The sequence below is a fragment of the Canis lupus genome, chromosome 16 (genome assembly GCF_048164855.1).
Source record: "Canis lupus baileyi chromosome 16, mCanLup2.hap1, whole genome shotgun sequence".
Classification (NCBI taxonomy): Eukaryota; Metazoa; Chordata; class Mammalia; order Carnivora; family Canidae; genus Canis; species Canis lupus.
Genome location: NC_132853.1, coordinates 56,889,767 through 56,902,761, shown reverse-complemented (window position 1 = coordinate 56,902,761; position 12,995 = coordinate 56,889,767). Strand labels below are relative to the sequence as shown.

General features: G+C 49.1%; 1 long non-coding RNA gene and 2 other non-coding genes across 4 annotated transcripts; all 3 read right to left on the bottom strand.

The window, feature by feature from the left end:
* Positions 1–349: 349 nt before the first annotated feature.
* On the bottom strand, positions 350–6,304 carry LOC140607198 (uncharacterized). 2 transcript variants are annotated; one of them, XR_012009318.1, is made up of 5 exons: positions 6,150–6,304; positions 5,594–5,662; positions 2,202–2,335; positions 2,038–2,078; positions 350–765 (listed from the first exon to the last, which is right to left on the bottom strand). It is a non-coding gene; the product is annotated as an uncharacterized lncRNA (long non-coding RNA). The 2 variants fall into 2 exon arrangements; XR_012009319.1 differs by having other exon boundaries at positions 6,145–6,279.
* Positions 1,894–1,967, bottom strand: LOC140607639 (small nucleolar RNA R38). Its single transcript, XR_012009598.1, has one exon. It is a non-coding gene; the product is annotated as a small nucleolar RNA R38 (small nucleolar RNA).
* On the bottom strand, positions 2,449–2,526 carry LOC140607640 (small nucleolar RNA R38). Its single transcript, XR_012009599.1, has one exon. It is a non-coding gene; the product is annotated as a small nucleolar RNA R38 (small nucleolar RNA).
* Positions 6,305–12,995: the final 6,691 nt, after the last annotated feature.

The window sequence follows — 12,995 nt, the reverse complement described above, 5'->3', positions numbered from 1 at the left end:
CTGATCCTATCCCATGTTAACTTTAATTATTATTAACAGTATTCTGTGAAACCCGGGGCAGCTTGGTGGCTCAGTTAAGCATCTGACTTTTTAAGACTTTAAGAAGGTGCACACAAGCAGGGGGAATGGGAGTAGATTCCCCACTGAGCGCAGAGCCTGAAGTACCTGACTTGATTCGATTTCAGCTCCTGATCTCAGGATTGTGGCACTGGGCATGGAGTCCGCTTGAGATTCTCCCTCTCCCTTTAAAAATATTCTGGGAAACATTCATTCATACAAGAATGTGTTAGCTGAGTCACAGAATAAAATCCCATTATGAACATCTCAACATGAAATCCATGTTACAAAGTCCATTTTTAAAAATGTTTATTTGTGCTTCAAAACTTAAGCCTGAGTGACAAACATTAACTTCACAGGAAATCCACTCGGAGAAACCTCCTCCTGGGCTGAGCACCTGCTTCCTCGCAGGCTCCCAAACAGAGCACGTACATGTTCATAGCATTCAGTTTACAATCACGGTCTTCTTGCCCACACGCAAGTTACCCCCAGATCAGCTCAACTGTGGCATTCAGGATGGTCTCAAGTAGCCTTTGGCTCCTTTTTGAAGAGAAAGCCCAAAGACTTCTTATTCTCCTTTTGGGGGATTATTTTCTAGGCATTAACAGCAACAGAGGCCGTGCTGCTCCAGCTGGCATCACTCACTGGGGGAGAACGTGTAAGACCAAAGAGAGTCACTTGATGGATCAGTAATGAGGGGACTCCAACCTGAAAGCCAAATGTAAAGAAAAGGCAATGGTAGCAGCGCACATTCTAACAAAACATTAGATCAGGCCCATGCTGTTGAAGGGACCCTCAGGCAGTCTCAATGCAGGGTGGTCTGCTGCCCAGAGGACTTGAAACTGCAGCCCACTCTCAGGAGCTAATGCTCAAAGGGAACGGGGTCTGGCATGAGGCCAGCATAGAACCACCATTAAGCATTAGGGACATTCTTATTCAACCCCTTTCTGGAGGTAAAACTTTTTCAAGTCAAACCTGAAGGTCTCTGAGTCTCACGAAACAGTCAAATCTACTCTGCACAATGATAATGCCGGAAGTCAACTTCCCCACTTGCTAAACACATCCTTTGTTTCACTTACCGGCTGTAAACTGCCAGGGCCAGTTCTCAGGCTCACTAAATCCCACCCCAAATCTGGCTTCCTTGGTGACTGAACAATTATGTGACCTTAAATATAAAAAAGCCCACACACACCTCCCAATTTCAACAGAAAAGAGCAATCTGCCCACTTCAAGCCTGGCATTTAAATGGGAACAAAGCCAGACACCCTCCCAGCCCAGCAGCACGGGGCTACTCTCCTGCTCACATGCTGGCCGACCCAGCCCTCGGCGACCCAACGAGCAGCACCATGCCAGTCATGCTGCCCAGACAGGATCCGAGCCAACCCTAGGAGAGCTCCCTGGGGTTGTAAACAAAGCACCTGGAAACCAAATAGCTCCTGCTGTGCCATGGCAGCCCTTCTTTCCTCATTGTCACGATATGGTGCAGAGATAAGGTCATAGCCCTGCCATAGCTGGCAGACTTCCGACATTCCCGTCTGTCTCAAAGAGCGCATTCATTTCCTTGAAATATGGGACAAACACTCTTTCATTCCACAGTAAGAACATGACCCAGAACTGGGCTCCCTGCCCATTTCTGTCACCTCTTATAACTGTCCCCTCAGGACCATTCATCAAGGGGCCTAGAGCATGACAGGGCAGCCATACCATCGGCTTGCAAGTTGTAGAGGGATGATGTGCTCGACTGGGGCCTTAGCAGGGTAGACCGGATTCCCTCTGGAATCCACTCAATTTAATCCCTGATAAAGCCTGAACTTTTAAGAGCACAGACCTAAACCCTGAAGCCTCAGAATACACGGTTTCCCTTCAGTCGAGATTTTCAGACAGGGATAACTAAACCATCATAGGCTTGTGGGGCTAGAGGGACACGAAGAATGGAAACATAAAGACTATAAGCAACAGGGGAAGGCTTCTTTCACTTACCTCAGGCAAAGTAGTTCAGTTGTCTCACACACTGCAGACATCTGGCAAAAAAAAAACACAAACCCGTGTTAAAATCTCCCTGCCACTCAGCACAATCCTAAACCCAGGGCAGGAGCAGCAAAATAAACATCCCACCCAAGTCTATTTGGAAGGTCTCTACTTACATACAGAAGTCAGTCTCCTCTTTGGGCCCAGGGCAGTAGACCCCCAGTAGACTCCTACTGGCATCTGCAGAAGCAGGTCCTACAGAAGCAGGATCCTTTTCCAGCCTCAGAAACCAAGGCTGAGACTGCTGCATCTGGCAAGGGGAAATTGCAAAAGAAAAATCCATTCAAGATATATACAGACAATTCTCAAGTAGGTCACTTTCAAATCACAAGCCTCTACTTTCTATAAGGCGAACTTGGGAAACTGAGCTTCAGACATCCATAATCCACAGGAAGGCCTTTGCCTTCAGACAGGGATAACTTTACATCATCATGGACTCAGCTCCCACCAACCTGCCAGCCCAAAGGGCTGATGCTTCTAGAACACACACACACAGGGACACCTGGGTGGCTCAGCGGCTGAGCATCTGCCTTTGACCCAGGGTGTGATCCTGGAGTCCTGGGATCGAGTCCCACATCGGGCTCCCTGCATGGAGCCTGCTTCTTCCTCTGCCTATGTCTCTGCCTCTCTATCTGTGTCTCTCATGAATAAATAAAATCTTAAAAAAAAAAAAAAAACCATACACACACAGACTACTTTTTCCTTACAAAATTCTGCTTTATTTGCCTCATGAGAATTCTCAATCTTGCTTCAAAGGTAAAAACTAGTGAGACCTAGTTGCCTAGATGTACCCAGCAACCCAGACCAGACTCATGGACACTGCCTGCCCTTTTAAAGACTGCCTACCTCGGCACAAAATGCCTAACAGTGGAGTACATATGGAGTGTATATGCCAGTTGTCAGTAAAATGTGTGGTTACTCCTGTCAGGGATCCTGTGAAGGCCAGCTGTACAAAAGGAACCTACTGCCAAGAGGCACCATCACACAAGGTCATTTCTCCTTCACTCACCTCTGCATATGAAATGATCCACCGAGCAAGATCAGTTTTTTTTAAGCAGAGGATTATAGATCTGTCTCAAGAGCTACTTAAAAATAGCCAGCAGTGCTATAATCTTGCTATAATAAAAACCTCTGAGCTAAAAGTAGATCAGATCATCTAATTGTTCCTATACAATTGCTCTTGGGATGGCCACACAATCCTTGGGCCTCACTGCGGGGTCATTCTCATCTGTGGTTGGAGGTGTACTTGTAACACTTTGTAGGTGGTTTGGATGTAATAGCCAAGTCCAGAAATAGTAACCCTATTTCACAAAGCAATAAAGCTCTGGTTGTTATCTGGTAACAGGCTAAGACTAGAGCCCAGATCTCTCGTTAGTTTGTTTATTTTTTAGATTTTTTCATGAGAGACACAGAGAGGGGAGGGGGGCAGAGACACAGGCAGAGGGAGAAGCAGGCTCCATGCAGGGAGCCCAATGTGGGACTCGATCCCAGGTCTCAGGATCACGCCCTGAGCCGAGGGCAGATACTAAACCACTGAGCCACCGGGCTGCCCTCTCAAGTTAGTTTAATATAAAGTTTCAATCTCAGCTCTGCTGATATTCTGGATAGATAGTTCTTTGTGGTGGAGGCTCTCTTGTATATTGTAGGATACTTCGCAGCACCCGTTAGATTCCAGTTGAGAATTGGTCAAATCGTCCCCCGACACACACTGGACTATCTTAATTATATCTCAATGAAACTGAAAAAAAAAAAAATAGCACTTCCACAGATTCTGCCATATTTTTACGGTTCTTAAAAAAAAAAAAAGCAAAAACAGGGCAGCCCTGGTGGCCCAGCAGTTTAACGCCATCTTCCGCCCTGGGTGTCATCCTGGAGATCTGGGATTGAGTCCCACGTTGGGCTCCCTGCATGGAGCCTGCTTCTCCCTCTGCCTGGGTCTCTGCCTCTCTCTGTCCCTCATGAATAAATAAGTAAAATCTTAGAAAAACACACACACACAAAAAAAACAAACAGCTGCATAACTCTGTTTACTCAGTACAGTAACAAAGGAGAAAATACCGACCCTACTTCAGATTGTTTTAACAAACACTGGGAGGCTGCTTGGCAAGGAGGCTAGCAGAGTTCCACATCCCTTCCCTTATCTGGGCAGTTAACAATCCTAGGAGGCTCACATCACTGAAATCTCAGTCAGTCACTAAAGGGACACTAATCTATGCATCTCTGCCACGAGAGCTTAAAAAAAAAAAAGGTTCCCAGTTATACATGGAATTTTCTTTTTTAGAGATTTTATTCATTTATTCATGAGAGACAACAGAGAAGGCAGACACATAGGCAGAGGGAGAAGTAGCCTGATGTGGGACCCTAAGGATCACATCCTGACCGGAAGGCAGACGGTCAACCACCCAGGTGACCCTATACAGAATTTTTATCACAAAAATCCTTACACTCAACATCTTAAGACAATGGTTTTCTTTTCTTTTCTTTTTTTTAAGATTTTACTTATTTATAAGAAAGACAAAGAGGCAGAAGGAGAAGCAGACTCCCTGCAGGGAGCCAGATGTGGGACTCCATCCCAGGACCCCAGGATCACACCCTATGCCAAAGGCAGATGCTCAACAGCTGAGCCACCTGGGCGTCCCAAAATGGTTCTCACAGGATTTTTTTTTTCCTTTTCTACAATCAACACCTTTAATCTCTAAGGGAAATGGAACAAAGTATATTCTAAGAGAAATGAGGTCAAGATGTTATTCTCAAGATTGGTTATTTAAGAAGCTGGGGCCTCGGGACGCCTGGGTGGCTCAGTAGTTGCGTGTGTGCCTTTGGCTCAGGGCGTGATCCCGAAATCCAGGGATCGAGTCTCGCATCCTGCTCTCTGCAGGCAGCAAGCTTCTCCTCCCTCTGCCTCTCTGTGAAAAAATGAATACAAACCTTAAAAAAAAAAAAAAAAAAAAAGCTGAGCCTCAACGCATCAAAACTCTTCACAAAAGAGCCCTTTAAGACAAAGATAACTTTAAATCATCCACAAATACTTCCAAACCCCACCGAAGCCCATTTCCTAAGCCTCCCCGCCAACCTCGTGCGCGGCAACCGGTTTGAATCCAAACAGTGACACCTAGCGGCGCCGAGTCACACTGGCAAGGCCCTGCTCGCTTCCAGGACCCGGGTCCGTTTTCTTCTCACCCTAACCCGATGCGTGCGTCCACGTGTTCCTAAGAACCGAACTTAAAATCGGTAAAGTGGGATCCCTGGGTGGCTCAGCGGTTTGGCGCCTGCCTTTGGCCCAGGGCGCGATCCTGGAGTCCCGCGTCGGGCTCCCGGCACGGAGCCTGCTTCTCCCTCTGCCTGTGTCTCTGCCTCTCTATCATTAATTAATTAATTAATTAAATCTTTAAAAAAAAATAAAATTAGTAAAGTAAAGCGTGCGGCGGCCGGGTGTGGCAGGCCTGCCCACCATCTCGACTTTCTCACTTCTGGTCACCACCCGGGCCCTGCCAGCACCCATCCTTACCCATTTCACAGGGCTCCCCATTCGCTACTTTTAAGCTTCAACCTGCAGGTCTGCGACGCAAAGAAAACCCTGTACGGGAAGAGAGAGGGGAAAAAAAATGAACATGGAAGGTAGGGCGCAGAGCATTATGGCTTTCCAAAATCTACAAGCCCCTTTACTACTATCTGTAGGACTGAATACGAACCACTGACCAGGGCCGACCTCGGGGCACTCCAGGACCCTCACGTTAACACTTGATGTGGATTAAGAACTACCACCGGCAGCCTCCCGTGGGCGGGCCCGGGAGACCCGCAGGGCACACACGGGGCTGCACAGGCTGGAGGACCCCCCCCCAGGAGGGGCCCTCTGACTCCAAGGGGGGCCTGAGCTCTCTCCCTTCGATCGTCAACACTCGCGCCGCTCAGAAAGCGTTTTCCGATCCAGCATCTCAACTAACCCAACCACCCTACGAGGAAGACCGGCTTTACCGTCATCATCCCGCCCCCGAGGAAAGGGAGGCCGAGCGAACTAGCGCCGGGCCAAGGACGATCCCGTCTGCCCGCCTCGACAACCTTACCACAGCCAGAGGCTCCAGACTCCCTGTCCCGGTCGGGCCAGCAAGGAGCCGCCATGACTGCCGGCCACGCGGCCTGCCTCGACAAGAAGGCGGGGCTGCGCCTGCGCACAACTCTTCCCAGCGGTCTCGCGAGAGTTATCGCGATGTTGAGAGGGGCCTCATGGGAAGTGTAGTCCAAACAACCTCCGCCGGAGCCGGGGGAGGTGGGGGTGCGGCAGCAGCATCCTCAGCGCGATTCTGGAGCCACGGAGACGGTTGCTTCAGTTACAAGCATTTATCTACTGAGTGCACAGATTTTCCCTGGCGTAGAGTAGGGTGGCGCAGAAGGTTCGAGAGGGGTCTCCCTAGGGGAACGGGTGAGGACACCAGGGCCCGGCCGGACTGCACCTGGGGCGGAAAAGGGGTCATCTGGGTGCTGGGTTGCGCTAGAGAAGAGGCGGCAGGTTCCCGGGGCCGATTGGGCCTAGGGCTCCGCCGCCCTGCGGGTTGGGGTGAAGGCGGGAGGCCCGGGCGGCAGGGGGCGCCGGCGAGCGGGGCTCGGAGCGGCCCAGAGCCCTGGCGGTGGGTGATGCAGCAGAGCCAGAGCCATTCACTAGTCCGAGCCAGAATTTACACCTATTGGAAATTAGTTCATTTTTTTAAATACTGTTTTTATTTATTTATTTTTAAAGATTTTCTTTATTTATTCATGAGAGATACAGAAAGAGAGAGAGACACACACACAGGGAGAGGGAGAAGCAGGTTCCCTGCAGGGACTCGATCCCGGAACTCGATGTGGGACTCGATGTGGGACTCGATCTCGGGACCCCAGGATCACACCCTGGGCCAAAGGCAGGCGCTAAACCGCTGAGCCACCCGGGCATCCCTTAAAATTTTTATTTATTTATTCATGAGAGACAGAGAGGAAGAGGCAGAGGGAGAAGCAGGCTCCTACGGGGCTGGGAGCCGGATGAGGGACTCGATCTCAGGACCCTGGGACGACGACCCAAAGGCAGATGCTCAACCAGAGCCACCCAGGTGCCCCCAGAAATTAGTTTAAACTTATAAGACAGAAAGGCCTTTTCAGCATTAGCCTCCCCCCGTTGTCATCAACCCGCTAGTGACTATGCAGTGGCATTTAGTCTGGGTTATGTTATTCTGTGTATGGCCATAGGTCGCAGGTGCTTATTATCAAGTTGCCACACTTGTTTATGTTTGCCTCCCTTGATTTGATTGTAAGCTCTTCTAGGCGGGAAGCATCTCTCGCTCGCTTGCTCTTCTAAAGACGTATTTATTTTAGAGAGAGAGTGTGCACAGCAGAAGGAGGGAATCTCAAGCAGGCTCCCCACTGATCACAGAGCCCGCCCCAGGGCTGGGTCGCACGACCCTGAGATCATGACCTGAGGGGAAACCAAAAGTCCAAGGCTTAACGGACTGAGCCACCCAGGCGCTCCATGAGACATCTCTTTTACTTTTTTTTTTTTTTCTTTTTAATTGCCTCCCAGAGTCTGGTTGTTATTCCTCTGCCTCTGCCCACGTACACAACAGATAATCATTGACTCACTTGGCAGTAACATCTGTCTTATGAAACTGGCCCTTGCATTTCTGTCTTGCCCTTGAATACAGTTTTGTAGAATAGGGAAAGGAGGAATGGGCTCTCTCCCTGAAAACTAAGTTCCTTTCATTTTCAGACTCGGAGAGGGAGTTTTGAATGTGGAAGTTCCCCAGAGCTGCTTGGATGGAGGCAAGGGACCCGCTGCAGGCCGAATAACAGCGAGAGTGGATACCGGGTAGCACTTACCATGCGCCGTCCACTCCTGGAGTACTGAACGCACACCAATTTGTTTAATGTGCACCGCTGCCCTCTGAAGGGCTCTATCACTACCCGCATTTCGCAGATGAGGTGAGGTGAGTGAGAGATGAGGTGACTTTCCCAAATTCACACAACTAGTGATTGCTGGGGTCAAGGTTTGAGGCCAGCCTGCAGAGTCCATACTCTCACCACTAAGATGTACTGAACTTCGTATATCTATACATCAGTCTTACTATAGGGCTTTTGGGCATGGGGGAGAGGAGCAAAGAAGGGTTTTGTGTGTTTGCAGGGGTGGTTGGGATGAAATTACTCAGGGGAATGATGGGCACCTGTTCCGTGGTTTTGAGCCACTTTATGGCAAGCAGAGTGAGGAGGAGAGGCTGCAGGGGCTGATGGCTGCAAGACTGGGGGGCTCTGGGCTCTAGCAGGGCTGTCTTGAGTCCCAGACCGGTTGCCAGCTAGTGCGTGTGAGGAGCATGGAGCATTCTTCTGGGCTTGAGAGGAGCCACAATGCCACGGTCTACAGTGGAGCTTTCACACCTGACAGGACACCTAGTAGAAGAGCAGCAGGTTCACCGCAGGTGGCATGTCTCGGGTGGCTGGGCAGGCGCCGAGAGGCCGGAGCAAAACGCAGTGAGATTAAAATCTAATAAAAAGATTTAAATAAAATCTAATAAAAAGATTTTATTTATTTATTTTTTTAAGATGTTATTTATTTATTCATGATAGTCACACAGAGAGAGAGAGAGGCAGAGACACAGGCAGAAGGAGAAGCAGGCTCCATGCACCGGGAGCCCGATGTGGGATTCGATCCCGGGTCTCCAGGATCACGCCCTGGGCCAAAGGCAGGCACCAAACCGCTGTGCCACCCAGGGATCCCAGACATAGGCAGAGGGAGAAGCAGGCTCCATGCACCGGGAGCCCGACGTGGGATTCGATCCCAGGTCTCCAGGATCGCGCCCTGGGCCAAAGGCAGGCGCTAAACCACTGTGCCACCCAGGGATCCCTTTTATTTATTTATTCATGAGAGACACACACACACAGAGAGAGAGAGGCAGAGACACAGGCAGAGAGAGAAGCAGTCTCCATCCAGGGAGCCCAATGTGGGACTCGATCCCAGGACCCCAGGATCACGCCCTGAGCCAAAGACAGATGCTCAACCACTGAGCCACCCAGGTGCCTCAAGATTATTATTTTTTAATTAATTTATTTATTTGAAAAATAGAGCACACAAGCAGGAAGAGTGGCAGGCAGAGGGCACACTGCCTGGGCAGTCCAGAAATAGGGGAGGATGGGGCACCTGGTGGCTCCATTGGTTAAGCATCTGCCTTCAACTTGGGTCATGATCTTAGGGTTCTAGGTTCAAGCCCCATGTCGGGCTCCTCGATCAGCAGGAAGTCTTCTTCTCCCTGTGCCCCTCTGCTCCTGCTCTCTCTCTCTCTGTCAAATAAATAATCTTTAATGGGACACCTGGGTGGCTCAGTGGTTGAGCATCTGCCTTGGATTCAGGTCGTGATCCTGGGGTCCTGGGATCAAGTCCTGTGGGAGCCTACTTCTCCCTCTGCCTGTATCTCTGCCTCTCTCTCTGTGTCTCTCATGAATAAATAAATAAAATATTTTAAAATAAATAAATAATATTAAAAAAATTTTTTTTAATTTATTGTAGTCACACAGAGAGAGAGAGAGAGGCAGAAACATAGGCAGAGGGAGAAGCAGGCCCCATGCACCGGGAGCCCGATGTGGGACTCGATCCCAGGTCTCCAGGATTGCGCCCTGGGCCAAAGGCAGGCGGTAAACCGCTGCGCCACCCAGGGATCCCTAAAATAAATAAATAATCTTTAAAAAAAAATCAGGGCCACCTGGGTGGCTCAGTGGGTTAAACATCTGCCTTTGGCTGAGGTCATGATCCCAGGGTCCTGGGATTGAGCCCCATGTTGGACTTCCTGCTCAGCGGGGAGCCTGCTGCTCCCTCTCCCTCTGATGCTCCCCCTGCTGATCTCTCTGTGTGTCAAATAAATAAAATCTTAAAAAAAAAAGAAAAAAATCAGTGGAAAGACAACAGAGAACGCATCAGATTTCTGAAGGAGCAGGCGGGAGTTCAGAGCTGTGGAGATCAAAGCATCAATGTTGTGATTTCTAATTCTTCTTCTTCTTCTTCTTCTTTTTTTTTTTTTTTTTAAGTAGGCTCCACACCCAACGCAGGGCTTGAACTCAAGACTCTGAGATTAAGAGTCAGTCCTCCCTAAGCCAGCCAGGCGCCCCGAGGTCTGGGACACTTGAGTTTTTATGTGCAGTGGAATTGTTACGTAGCCGTCATCCTAGGCTAGCATGGATCTGTATTCACTGACACGGAGTCCCCCAATCTAGTGGTCAGTGACAGAAGTAGATCCCAGGCTGAGCAAGGCCACAGTCCTCGGTGCGGTCAGGGGGCCTTGGCTCTGAGCACGGAGGTGAAATCTAGTCCATTGGCCTGCTGTGCTCAGGTGGCTAACTCACTGGGTTCCATCCGGATAGGATTTTGGATACGGTACCCGAAAGCCACATTAATAGGAAACCAAGTCTTTGGAATATGGAGGTTAATTTCTTAACCTGGAGAGGAAGCTCTACCATTGTTGATAGGAACAGGAAGGTGGGTAGGAATATCCCAAGCAGTCAGCTGCTTCTGTCGGGCACAGTTGACCGGTGATTCACAGGCGGTTCATCTGTATGGCAGCGCTGCTCATTGCCAGCTCACAGCTGTTCTTCCTCCATCTCACAACAGAACTGGAGCTCGGTGCTTCAGTGGAGGCAAGCTCCTCCCCGGCCCTAAGGGCGAATCTTGAAGAGTCGGCACCAGACCCTTATGATAAATCTATTCCTTCTGCCAGGAATTCAGAAAAGGGTTTGTGATGCAATTAAGCAAAGTTTGGGAAAGTTTTTCTTGTTTTTAAAAACAGCAGCCTCGGGATCCCTGGGTGGCGCAGCGGTTTGGCGCCTGCCTTTGGCCCAGGGCGCGATCCTGGAGACCCGGGATCGAATCCCACATCAGGCTCCCGGTGCATGGAGCCTGCTTCTCCCTCTGCCTATGTCTCTGCCTCTCTCTCTCTGTCTCTCTGTGACTATCATAAATAAATAAAAATTAAAAAAAAAAAAAAAAAAAAAAAAAAAAAAAAAAAAAAAAACAGCAGCCTCTCTTCTGGCTTTGGGAGGCTCTGAAGACTTGATGCTTGAGGCCCTGGCAGCCATCTTGCATCCATGAGGCTTGCCTCAAAGCCAGAGCCTAAGGTCTGACGATGGCAGAGTGGAAACAAAGGACAAAGAGTCCTCATGGTGAACTGCCAAATTACCAGTCCTAGAGCCCCCTACCTTCAGACCTTTTGTTTCAACTCAAAGACACACATTTTTATATTTTAATATTTCTGAATGCAAGGGGCATCTCACAAGCAATGGCATGTTAGTTTCAGTGAAACACAGGATGATTTTTTAAAAAAAGACATTTATTTTAGGGTTGCCTGGCTGGCTCAGTTGGATGAGCATCTGCCTTTGGCTCGGGTCTTGATCTTGGTCCTGGGATCAAGCCCTGTGTTGGGCTTCCTGCTCAGCAGGGATTCTGCTGCTCCCTCTGCCCTTCCCCACCTGTGCTCACACATGCTCACTCTCTGTCTCTCTGTCTCTGTCTGTCTCTCTCTCAACTAACTAAATAAAATCTTTTTAAAAAAACCCTCAAATGTTTATTTTAGAGAGGGCAGGAGGGGCAGAAGTGGAGGAGAGAGAGAATTGTGAGCTGAGCGCAGACTCCAACACAGGGCCCCATCTCACAACCCTGAGATCATGACCTGAGCCAAAACCAAGAGTCGAATGTTTAACCAACTGTGCCACCCAGGCGCCCCAGAATGTGAGATTTAGAAATCTCCTTCCTGTTTGAGCCACCCTAAGTTGGGTGTTCTGTTAAGAGTCACAATCATCCTAAATGATATGATCAACATGTCCCAAATCCCGCTTCATTATAATTCTCTGAAAGAACGGGTCACAGCAAAATAAAAGGGATGACATGTGCATGTCACCTTTTTGAAAACACAAAAGCTACTGTCTATTAAATGTTTGCTCTGGGCCAGGCTCTGCTCTAAGCACCTTCTTTTTAAAAAACTGATTTATGGAGGACTGACTGTCATACAAAAGGCTATACAGGCTAAATTAACGTCTCAGACTCGATGAGTCTGACTGAGCACATTGCACGTACTGTCCCTTCATTCTCACATCTGCCCTCTTATGATCACCCCTCTTTTGCAATCTTCTAAAGAAGCCAAAGTGCAGAAAGGGGAAAGTAATCAGTGTGAAAGAGCGCTGAGATCTGACCTCAGCCAGTCCAGCCTCAAAGCCTCCAAACCTCACTGCTGTGCTGAGTTTCCAGAAGAACGCACCATGACAGTGTGACACATTTTGCTTCGCTCCAGTGACTTGACTTCCTCCAGCCAGAAAGCCCAGCATAAAAGCACAGGCGGGTTTTTGTTTTTTTTTTTTTCCTCCTGGGATTTCTCAGGACCGTGAAAGAGTGCCACAAAGGGTGTTCAGCAGAAACCTGGGATCCTGGAACACAGCCTTAACCTCCTGGAGGAGGAGAAATGTCACAGGGAGAACCCCTTTCCCTAAAGAGGCAACCTTGGCATCACGGTGGGTTCTTCCCTGCGTTTGCCAAGAGCACATACTTCACTTGCCTGCCCTGCAGAGCTGTTGCCTCTCGTAAAAATTATTGCTTAATAGGTTCTTAAAAAAATAAGTGAATGCGAAGAACATGTAATATCCTGTTGACCTCTTCTGCTCTTTTCGGGACACGTCTCTCCATTCCCAGGAACCCTGCCTTCTCACAAGTGTTGCCCAGCCTTTGCTCATATTGTTTGTTCCCTTTGCTTTGAAATTTCCTTCCCCGCATCCTCTACTCTGCTGAGCAAATTCCAACTCCTGTGTCAATACCTCCTCCGCAAAGTCTCACCTGAGAAGCTGCAACAGTCCCGAGCTCTCTGCTCGGTGTCCTGCCACAGGCTGCTGTGGCACCTGCTCTGAACCCAGGCAGCCTT